Below are 10359 nucleotides of genomic sequence, written 5' to 3'. Positions count from 1 at the left end.
TCCAAGTACTTACAGCCAGCTTACAGTTGTATACATCCTGCCCTCTACAAGACCAAGACAAAACTGCTAATTGTCATAATTCCATCTTAGCCTAGCACACTGTGAGTTGTTCTTGCACTGTACCTTACTTTTTGTTCATTTATTCGTTCTTGCCGTTGAGATGAACTTAGAAGAACATAAGTAGGGTCAGAGTGAATGAGATTTTGTGATCATTTAGGAGATTTAATAGTATAAGGGACTGAGGGGTGCCGGGATATGGGTACCGCAATTCCTACCAAGAGCAGACGACGTTGGAACCTTTGAGAACCAAGGTCAGGGCCGTTCTCACGTTTAACGGTTCAAGACGCCGTGCATAGGAACCATGCGGCACAAGGTGACTTCAAGATGTCTTGTAAGGAGGCACTGCAGTTGGCCCACGCACGTCACTCACGCTCAAGACTTTGATGAGACAGCACGCTGCAACCGGCAACTCTGCACCAGCCGGTCGTATATCACCAAATTGATGCAGTGTCAGTCAGACCGACACTAGAGAAGAACTGTGGTGATGTCCTGTACCGTGTAGCAGCTAAGACGCTCATCTAGATGGACGGTATTCCTTGCAACTTTGCTGCTAAGGCTGCAAGGTTCCGGTGAATGGTCGATGTGTGTGTGTGTGTGTGTGTGTGTGTGTGTGTGTGTGTGTGTGTGTGTGTGTGTGTGTGTGTGTGTGTGTGTGTGTGTGTGTGTGTGTGTGTGTGTGTGTGTGTGTGTGTGTGTGTGTGTGTGTGTGTGTGTGTGTGTGTGTGTGTGCGTGTGTGTGTGTGTGTGTGTGTGTGTGTGTAAAGTGATATAGTAAAGTGATTTACAATGCCCAAAGAATTATGTCTAGTCTTCAAGTGTGAAGTGCGCAGCAAGGAACTACGCACGAGTCCTGTGCACTCGGTGGTCGGAGTGGAGACTGTTACTCCAGTTGAAGTGTGTGTGTTGTGTCCGTGACCAAGTCTGTGAGCCAGTTACACTCTCACAGCTTCCCACACGCAGTGTTACATCAGCTGACTGGCACTGCCCTGGCATGTATAAGCTCCTCAGTGCTATGTCATATAAGTGAACCCTAAGGGAACTATAGCATCGTTAAGAGGTGATAAATTAGCAAAGTAACCAGTAGAGTCATCCCAGACAACAGAGGAGTGTCAGCCTGGTATCAGGGACCTCACTTATTATTATTATTATTATTAAGTCCAGTAGTGAGTAGCACCAGAGTGTGTTCAGGGTGTGGCGGTCCTGACACTCGTCAGTGAAGGGACGCATATTAACAGTGATTTAAAATCCATCACAGGAGCAGTGAAACTTGTGTGTGTGTGTGTGTGTGGAGGTGGATGAGGGCGGCACAGTCCAGGGAAGAGTGCAGTGAACAGTACCAGGAGGATGACAGTGCCAGCACAAGGTGCCAGGGAGGTCGTCACCGGTACACATACCTGCCTCCAGGGCGCAGGTATGCCTACTGGTGTAGGCATAGTTCTAATCACGATCTGTGGGCAGGTGTAGGCCCGTGTGAGGACCCGGAGGGCTGAGCCCTGGAGGCTGTCAACAGTCAAGAGGACGTGACGTCACCAGTCAACCCGTTGTCCTGAATAATACATTGCAGTTTGACGTGTAATTTCCTTAAGACTAAAAATTTACGTACTAAAAATATCAGCGGGTCGCGAAATTAGCGTGATGTCCCGTTTTCTGTTGGTGGGGTCCTCGGCAGGTTAGGTTCGGGCAGTTTAGTACAGCAGTTGAGTGAGGTTGTGACCGCTTGTGAGGACGACTAGCACCGCTTGTACTCGCCGAGGATGCCGGGATAGGGAGACCCCGATCTTGTCCAAGGAGACAGGAGAGCATCTAGGCGCTTGACGGAAGCGCACACAACACACCAACACGGTTCCCGGTTAGACAATCTGTATGTTCATACAACTCTCCAAACATACTTCATACACACTCCACATACATGTGGAGTATGTGCTTACTTGTTCTCGCGGCGAGCCCGCTTGGTTCTAAAAGTGGTCTGGCCACGCCTGGTGCCGGGGGGGGGGGGGGGGGGGGGCAGGCGTTCCTCCAGGCTGTGTTGAGTGGTGCTGGCACTCGAAGTGAGTGCCTGCTAGTTTTAGTGCCAGGGAGGGGTGGGGGGGGGGGGAGAGGCCGAGGCTGAACAAATACGTCTCGCAGCAAAGTGTAGACTGGCGATTCCATCTGGCGGTGATGAGTTTCAGTTCCCTCTGTGTCAACTCCCCTCTCACAAGGTCTGTCCCCTCTGGCCCGTGGTGCCTGGCCCGTGGTGCCTGGCCCGTGGTGCCTGGCCCGTGGTGCCTGGCCCGTGGTGCCTGGCCCGTGGTGCCTGGCCCGTGGTGCCTGGCCCGTGGTGCCTGGCCCATGGTGCCTGGCCCGTGGTGCCTGGCCCGGGTGGAGGGTTGCTACACACTTCATAACAACACCTACTGCCCCCGGCTGACCAATGAGAGTGTAGACATTATATATATATATATATATATATATATATATATATATATATATATATATATATATATATATATATATATATAATGTCACCGCTGCTAATATGTATTAAGTTTCCCCTCTGCCTTGTAAATGAGGGGACGTTTCAGCTACACCAATCCTTTAGTGAAAAGCGTCACGCGTAATAATATTGTAACATGAACCTTTGTGAATAATTTTGTTCAACTTCCTTCACAAGTGATGGACATATGTCTACATGTGTAAAAGTGCAGGGAGGGAGATGGGAGGGGGAGAGGGAGATGGGAGGGGGAGAGGGAGATAGGAGAGTGAGAGGGAGATGGGAGGGGGGAGAGTCATGTAGACTCGGGCACTGCCGGTACTCTTTCATATTTTTAACAAGAGATTGTATATCTCGGGCTGGAGGTCAGATGCACTTGTCCGTGATGACTGTGGCTGTGTGTCGTGTGTGACGGGTGAAGGGGTGTGTCGTGTGTGACGGGTGAAGGGGTGTGTCGTGTGTGACGGGTGAAGGGGACGTGTTCTAACAAGAAAACTGCCAACCTACTCATGAAAAACTCTCCAGACACCAAAAAGAACGCTTTGAAAGAAACAAACGTCGTCTTTGCTTTCACATGTCCACTTGGGGACTGTCAGCCCCAAAGATCTAAGTATATAGGCATGACAACAACGTCTCTTTCTAGGCGATTAATAATGTACAAACAACAGGGTTCCATCATGGAACATATAATCTCCTCTCACAACCAGACCATCACCAGAGAAATCTTAACAAGCAACACAGAAATCATCGATAGATACAGTGATAGCAGGAGACTCGACATCAGCGAGGCTCTACACATCGAAAAGTCAACACCAGCAATCAACAGCCAATAAATGCACAACTATATTCTACCCACTTCAAGATCCCGAACCAACATAGAAGCAGCAAGAGAAAATATGGGCCAATAGGCCTTCTGCAGTTACTTCCATTCTTATGTTTCCATACCCACTGATTCGTGTTCTGTCATCTCACCCAAAACTTTTGTGCCATATTACCTCACCCAAAACAAGTATAAGTATGATGTATGTTATGTGTAAACTAGTCTTTGAAAATGTAAGAAGTTTACGAAACGCGTTCAGGCGTCAGACCAAAAAAATAAAAATGTAAAGAATGAATTTTGGAGAGTTAATTTTTCAATTACCCTCGACAGTGAAGAAAACGTAAGAAATATTGAGAAGATTCGTGTTAGAATTATTAATCTTACCCTTTCGGGGATATTCAACAACATATGTTTACAAGAAACACTGCTACCAAAATATACTAATATATAAAAATTATATATATAAATTATAAGTTTGTGAGGGTACCACCTCTGGTGCCAATGTGGGGACCCATAGCCTCGGAGAAGAAAATAAAAAGTATTCAGAGGAGACCTTGTGGTTTCTCACTGAACACTAATATTATCTTCTCCTACCACCCCCATTCTTTTGTATGTACACATATATATTTACTTTATTTGAACTTTGTTACAAAAAAGGAGTTACATATGGGTTACAAAGATGGTTATCATAGGTTGTCGAGTTCCTCCAGCTCCTCAGATGGCGGGCAGGAACCCTGGATGCAGTGCGCATTTCCCCTCTGTATCGCTACGCTGAGGCGCTGGAAAAGAAAGCTTGCAGCTCTTGGGTCCCTTGTTGTTTCAATGAGCCTAGAACCCAGTTCCTTCAAAAAACTGGTAACACTTTTACCCCAGGCGCCGAGTGTCTCAGAAGCAATGGGGACAAAATTGTAGTGGCGATCCAGATATAAATTATATATATATATAATTTAGGGTCTTTCACCCTGAATATATATATATATATATTTAGGGTGAAAGAAACTTTGCCCATTTGTTTCTACCTCTGCCTGGGATCGAACTCGGAACCTTAGGACTACGACCCCAGAGCGCTGTCCACTCAGCTGCGAGGCTCCCCGTCATGTATGTGTTCGTGAGTGCAAATATATATTAAGGAGAGTATAAACTGTCATCCACACTTTGGTGGAAATAAACATTCCAATCATAGCCCAGTCGGTAGAGCTTCCGCTTCACATGCGTGGGGGTCCAGGGTTCGAGACCCATACAGCCCAGGTGAATGGACTTAATTAAGAGAGTATTCAGTGAGACTCGGATTATTCTAAGTAACCAGCCGGGTATTAGACCAGTGTTGACTAATCTGATCTGGAGACTAAACACCAAGCCACAGTGGACCTTCACACTACACTCCCAGACACACGTCCATGAATGGTGGTCAGGTAGAAGGCCTAAGGCCACGGACTCCTGGGTCCCACACACCTGGTTAATCCCACATTACCTTTCAAAGGGAAAAGCCAGCCACGAGACGTGCGATTACTGTCTCAATGGACATTAAGTATACTCGTCAAGTATAGACGACGTGAAGAGGTATATTTTTGTTACACAGGAGCTACGGTACAGCAACAACAGACTACTGACGGGAAGTCAGCACGCTGAGAGCTTTCCCTTGCCATAGTTCACGGTACAGCCCTGCCTTCGTCCTCTCGAAAAGTACATCGCATTTCGACGTATAAAATTCCTCAAGGCGAGAACTGAAGTAATGAAAATCCTAGCTGCTTGCATGAGTCCAACCCTTACTCCGAGTACACAGTATGTTTTAATACTAAATGTAATAAGTACATTCCTGACTGTCTGCATATTACATAAATACACTTAATTGTGCTGATACATTTACCTCCCCATATATTCTCCTCATTTTCTGTTAATACACTAAAAAAAATATTTAGTTTGAAATTTTCGTGTTCAATTCTATATATACAAGTTTTAAATATAAATAATTTCTTTCTCAGTTTTATTAAACAAGAGATTTTATACAAAATTTGAAAATATCTTGAGTTACTTTATAATTTATTGAAAGACTTTAGTTTTATTTTATTAGTTTTATAATTGTAATATCAATACAGTTATAGGTTAAGTACTAATTGTAATTAAGAAGCAATAAATGCTATTTACATGCTTGTCCTCCTACACTCCCAAGGTTAGGTTAGGTCGTGGTTTTCTATACAACTTTTCAGGTAAACTCGAATATTCACAATATTTTGGTGCGATGTTGGCGATTAAGTGTATTTATGTACTATGATGATAGTCAGGATTGTACTTATTACAATTAGTATTAAAACGTACTGTCTATTCGGAGAATAAGCTGCAAGATTGACGTGATGTCCCGTTTTCTATTCATGGATCCTTGGTTAGGTTAGGTTAGGTTAGGTTCTGGGCAATTTAGTACATCAGACGTTGTACATCAGTACATAATGACGTTGTGAACGCTCGAGAGGACGGGCCGCATGGCCCGTGGGAGCCGGTCGGCCGAGCGGACAGCACGCTGGACTTGTAATACTGTGGTCCCGGGTTCGATCCCGGGCGCCGGCGAGAAACAATGGGCAGAGTTTCTTTCACCCTATGCCCCTGTTACCTAGCAATAAAATAGGTACCTGGGTGTTAGTCAGGTGTCACGGGCTGCTTCCTGGGAGTGGAGGCCTGGTCGAAGACCGGGCCGTGGGGACACTAAAAAAAAAAGCCCCGAAATCATCTCAAGAAGATGGCGAGCCTTACCCACTAGTTTCCCCAGAAAACGACCCGGCAATTGTTTAACAACCAGGTACACAATTACTGCTGAGAGAAGAGCGGGGTGCACTTAAGTATTGGTGCCTAGTCAATCCTTCCAGGCCAGGATACGAACTTGGGCCAAATCGGTAGCGAAGCGCGGGGCGAGTGTGTTACCACTGCGCTAACTTGATGCGTTCTTCAAGACCACAGTACACCAGGAGGACCCTAACACGGACCACACAAGACCACACTACACCAGGAGGACCCTAACACGACCACACAAGACCACACTACACCAGGAGGACCCTAACACGACCACAGAAGACCACACTACACCAGGAGGACCCTAACACGACCACACAAGACCACACTACACCAGGAGGACCCTAACACGACCACACAAGACCACAGTACACCAGGAGGACCCTAACACGGACCACACAAGACCACACTACACCAGGAGGACCCTAACACGACCACACAAGACCACACTACACCAGGAGGACCCTAACACTGACCACACAAGACCACACTACACCAGGAGGACCCTAACACTGACCACACAAGACCACACTACACCAGGAGGACCCTAACACGACCACACAAGACCACACTACACCAGGAGGACCCTAACACGGACCACACAAGACCACACTACACCAGGAGGACCCTAACACGGACCACACAAGACCACACTACACCAGGAGGACCCTAACACTGACCACACAAGACCACACTACACCAGGAGGACCCCTAACACTGACCACACAAGACCACACTACACCAGGAGGACCCTAACACGACCACACAAGACCACACTACACCAGGAGGACCCTAACACGGACCACACAAGACCACACTACACCAGGAGGACCCTAACACGGACCACACAAGACCACACTACACCAGGAGGACCCTAACACTGACCACACAAGACCACACTACACCAGGAGGACCCTAACACTGACCACACAAGACCACACTACACCAGGAGGACCCTAACACTGACCACACAAGACCACACTACACCAGGAGGACCCTAACACGGACCACACAAGACCACACTACACCAGGAGGACCCTAACACGACCACAGAAGACCACACTACACCAGGAGGACCCTAACACGACCACACAAGACCACACTGGACCGAAAAGGTGCTTAACCATTCCTGTGTTCAACCATTCCTGGTCTTGGATGACACTTGGCAAGAGAGTGACTTGGGAACTTTTGACGCTGTAAAGAGCTTAGGAGAAAATGATGTCACTTTGGAACTGCTCGTTCGTTTAAACTTTCTTTTATTGTTTGTGTAAAACACTGTAGCAGAGACAGCACTCCGGGAAGACCTGTGACAGTGTACAAGACTGCTGCTGTACCTGCCAGTGTGCTTCATGGAGTCACCTAACACACGGCTGGCCCCAAACCTGCACACAGAAATAACATCACATGAGACCAGAAGACATGGCAGGATGTGCAGAATACCCCCGTTGAAAAGCAGAGGTGCAACAGATACTCTGAGAGAGAACTCTATCAACATCAGAGGTCCGAGACTGTTCAACACGCTTCCACTACACATAAGGGGCATAACTGGCCGACCCCTCACAGTGTTCAAGAGAGAACTGGATAAACACCTCCAAAGGATACCTGATCAACCAGGCTGTGACTCATACGTCAGGCTGCTAGCAGCCGCGTGTGACAGCTTGGTTCATCAGCCCAGCAACCAGGAGGCCTGGTCGACGACCGTGCCGCGGGAACGCTAAGCCCCGGAAGCACCTCAAGGTAACCTCAAGGTAACGTCAAAATATGTCCCGGTGTGTGGTGACAGGAAGCCTGTACTTGGACTTATCCAGGTCTCCTGGGTGAAGGTCGACTACTGACCTCCTCCCAGGATGCATCCCACAACAGCTGCCTTGCTCCCGGGTACCTGTTTATTGCTAGGTGAACACAGACATTACGTGAAGGAAACGTACCCAAGTGTCTATGACCTGCCCGTGGATTGAACCCGGGTCCCTGTGCTACGGACCCATTGACTTTTTTACATTTACAAAAGTTCCAAACATAGAGCCAGAATATGCAATTTTTGTATGTGTCTTGACTCTCGTACTTTAGTTATTAATTTGTAAAAGCGCCCCGTCTAAAACTTAATCGAATAACCTCTTACTAATCCTTTTACAAATTACGTCGCTTTTCGCTCGTCTGCGCTACGGCCAAAAATAGACGTAATTCAGAATGGAACTTTATTTTCTAATTAAATTTAGGATTTTTTTTTTCAAAACAGCAAGTTAAGGGTCCTCTGGTAGGTTAGGAGGGCAGGAAGTTCTCCTAAGGTTTCAAAACGTCATGAAAACTGTTACTTGAATTTTCCTTCCCTAACCTAACCTAACCTAAGCCAGAGGACCAAAATAGAAAATGGGACAGTACGTCACTTTCGTGAGCCGATTTCATTTTGAATTACGTCCATTTTTAGCCCGAGTGTCGCATACGAGCGAAAAGCGACGTAATTTGTATGAAGACGGGTTGCTCAACCCTCAAGCTGGTGGGTACCTTAGTTGGTTTAAAAGCGTTGCACATCAGTTTACATTTTATCGTTTATGTGTTTTGCCTTTACGAGGCAGCGCCTATTGTGCGAGACGAGTCAGTTCCTATTGGTCCACACGAGTCAGTTCTTATTGGTCCACACGAGTCAGTTCCTATTGGTCCACACGAGTCAGTTCGTATTGGTCCACACGAGTCAGTTCCTATTGGTCCACACGAGTCAGTTCTTATTGGTCAACACGAGGCCGTTCCTATTGGTCCACACGAGTCAGTTCCTATTGGTCCACACGAGTCAGTTCATATTGGTCCACACGAGTCAGTTCGTATTGGTCCACACGAGGCAGTTCGTATTGGTCAACACGAGTCAGTTCCTATTGGTCCACACGAGTCAGTTCGTATTGGTCCACACGAGTCAGTTCGTATTGGTCCACACGAGTCAGTTCGTATTGGTCCACACGAGGCAGTTCGTATTGGTCCACACGAGTCAGTTCCTATTGGTCCACACGAGTCAGTTCGTATTGGTCCACACGAGTCAGTTCGTATTGGTCCACACGAGGCAGTTCCTATTAGTCCACACGAGTCAGTTCCTATTGGTCCACACGAGTCAGTTCTTATTGGTCAACACGAGGCAGTTCATATTGGTCCACACGAGGCAGTTCCTATTGGTCCACACGAGTCAGTTCCTATTGGTCCACACGAGGCAGTTCCTATTGGTCCACACGAGGCAGTTCCTATTGGTCCACACGAGGCAGTTCCTATTGGTCCACACGAGGCAGTTCCTATTGGTCCACACGAGTCAGTTCCTATTGGTCCACACGAGTCAGTTCTTATTGGTCAACACGAGGCAGTTCATATTGGTCCACACGAGGCAGTTCCTATTGGTCCACACGAGTCAGTTCCTATTGGTCCACACGAGGCAGTTCCTATTGGTCCACACGAGGCAGTTCCTATTGGTCCACACGAGGCAGTTCCTATTGGTCCACACGAGGCAGTTCCTATTGGTCCACACGAGGCAGTTCCTATTGGTCCACACGAGGCAGTTCCTATTGGTCCACACGAGGCAGTTCCTATTGGTCCACACGAGGCAGTTCCTATTGGTCCACACGAGGCAGTTCCTATTGGTCCACACGAGGCAGTTCCTATTTATATCGACCTAAACGCATTCACATCCATGTGTAACCTACGCTTGAAACAACCCAACGCTCCCACGTCTGTTATACGTCCCGGTAATCATGTTCTCGAGCGACATCTAAAATAACTGGTCGCGTTTTGACCTTATCGTAACCAACGTTATAAATGCAACCTATTAAGAAAAGCAATGAAGAGCATTCATCCAGCGTTTTCACACACATCCACTTACGGAACCTGTATATCTTTCAACAATTATGGCGGCTTTGTTTACATTTATTAATGTAAATAAAGCCGCCATGATTGCTGAAAGATGTACAGGTTTCGCAGGCGGCTGCGAATGTGCTTGATGAACCCGGGTCCAGATATATTAATTATTCCTTGTGCTTGTAACTTTACACCTCGTTAGTATAGTGGAGGCTCGCTCTGGCAGAGTCGCCCCTCCCCCTCACGCTCCGGAGTTAGTCTTCAATATTATCCTGAGCTTTACAGGGAGTTCTGCGCCAGAAACTATTAGCGGGAATTGTGCTCACAGTCAAATTGGATCACTGGGAACTATTTAGTAAGCTAAAATATACTACAACTTTTCCTCAATGACAAAATT

General features: G+C 47.0%; 1 protein-coding gene across 1 annotated transcript in view; it reads left to right on the top strand.

The window, feature by feature from the left end:
- Positions 1-957: 957 nt before the first annotated feature.
- LOC123758737 (zwei Ig domain protein zig-8) overlaps positions 958-10359 on the top strand; it is a 271983-nt gene continuing 262581 nt past the window's right edge. The window contains exon 1 of the mRNA XM_045743368.2: positions 958-1117. The gene's annotated coding sequence lies outside the window, so the exon portion shown is untranslated. The remainder of the gene's footprint in view (positions 1118-10359) is intronic.

This window comes from Procambarus clarkii, chromosome 22 (genome assembly GCF_040958095.1).
Source record: "Procambarus clarkii isolate CNS0578487 chromosome 22, FALCON_Pclarkii_2.0, whole genome shotgun sequence".
NCBI classification, from domain to species: domain Eukaryota; kingdom Metazoa; phylum Arthropoda; class Malacostraca; order Decapoda; family Cambaridae; genus Procambarus; species Procambarus clarkii.
This window is presented reverse-complemented; position numbering and strand designations above follow the sequence as displayed.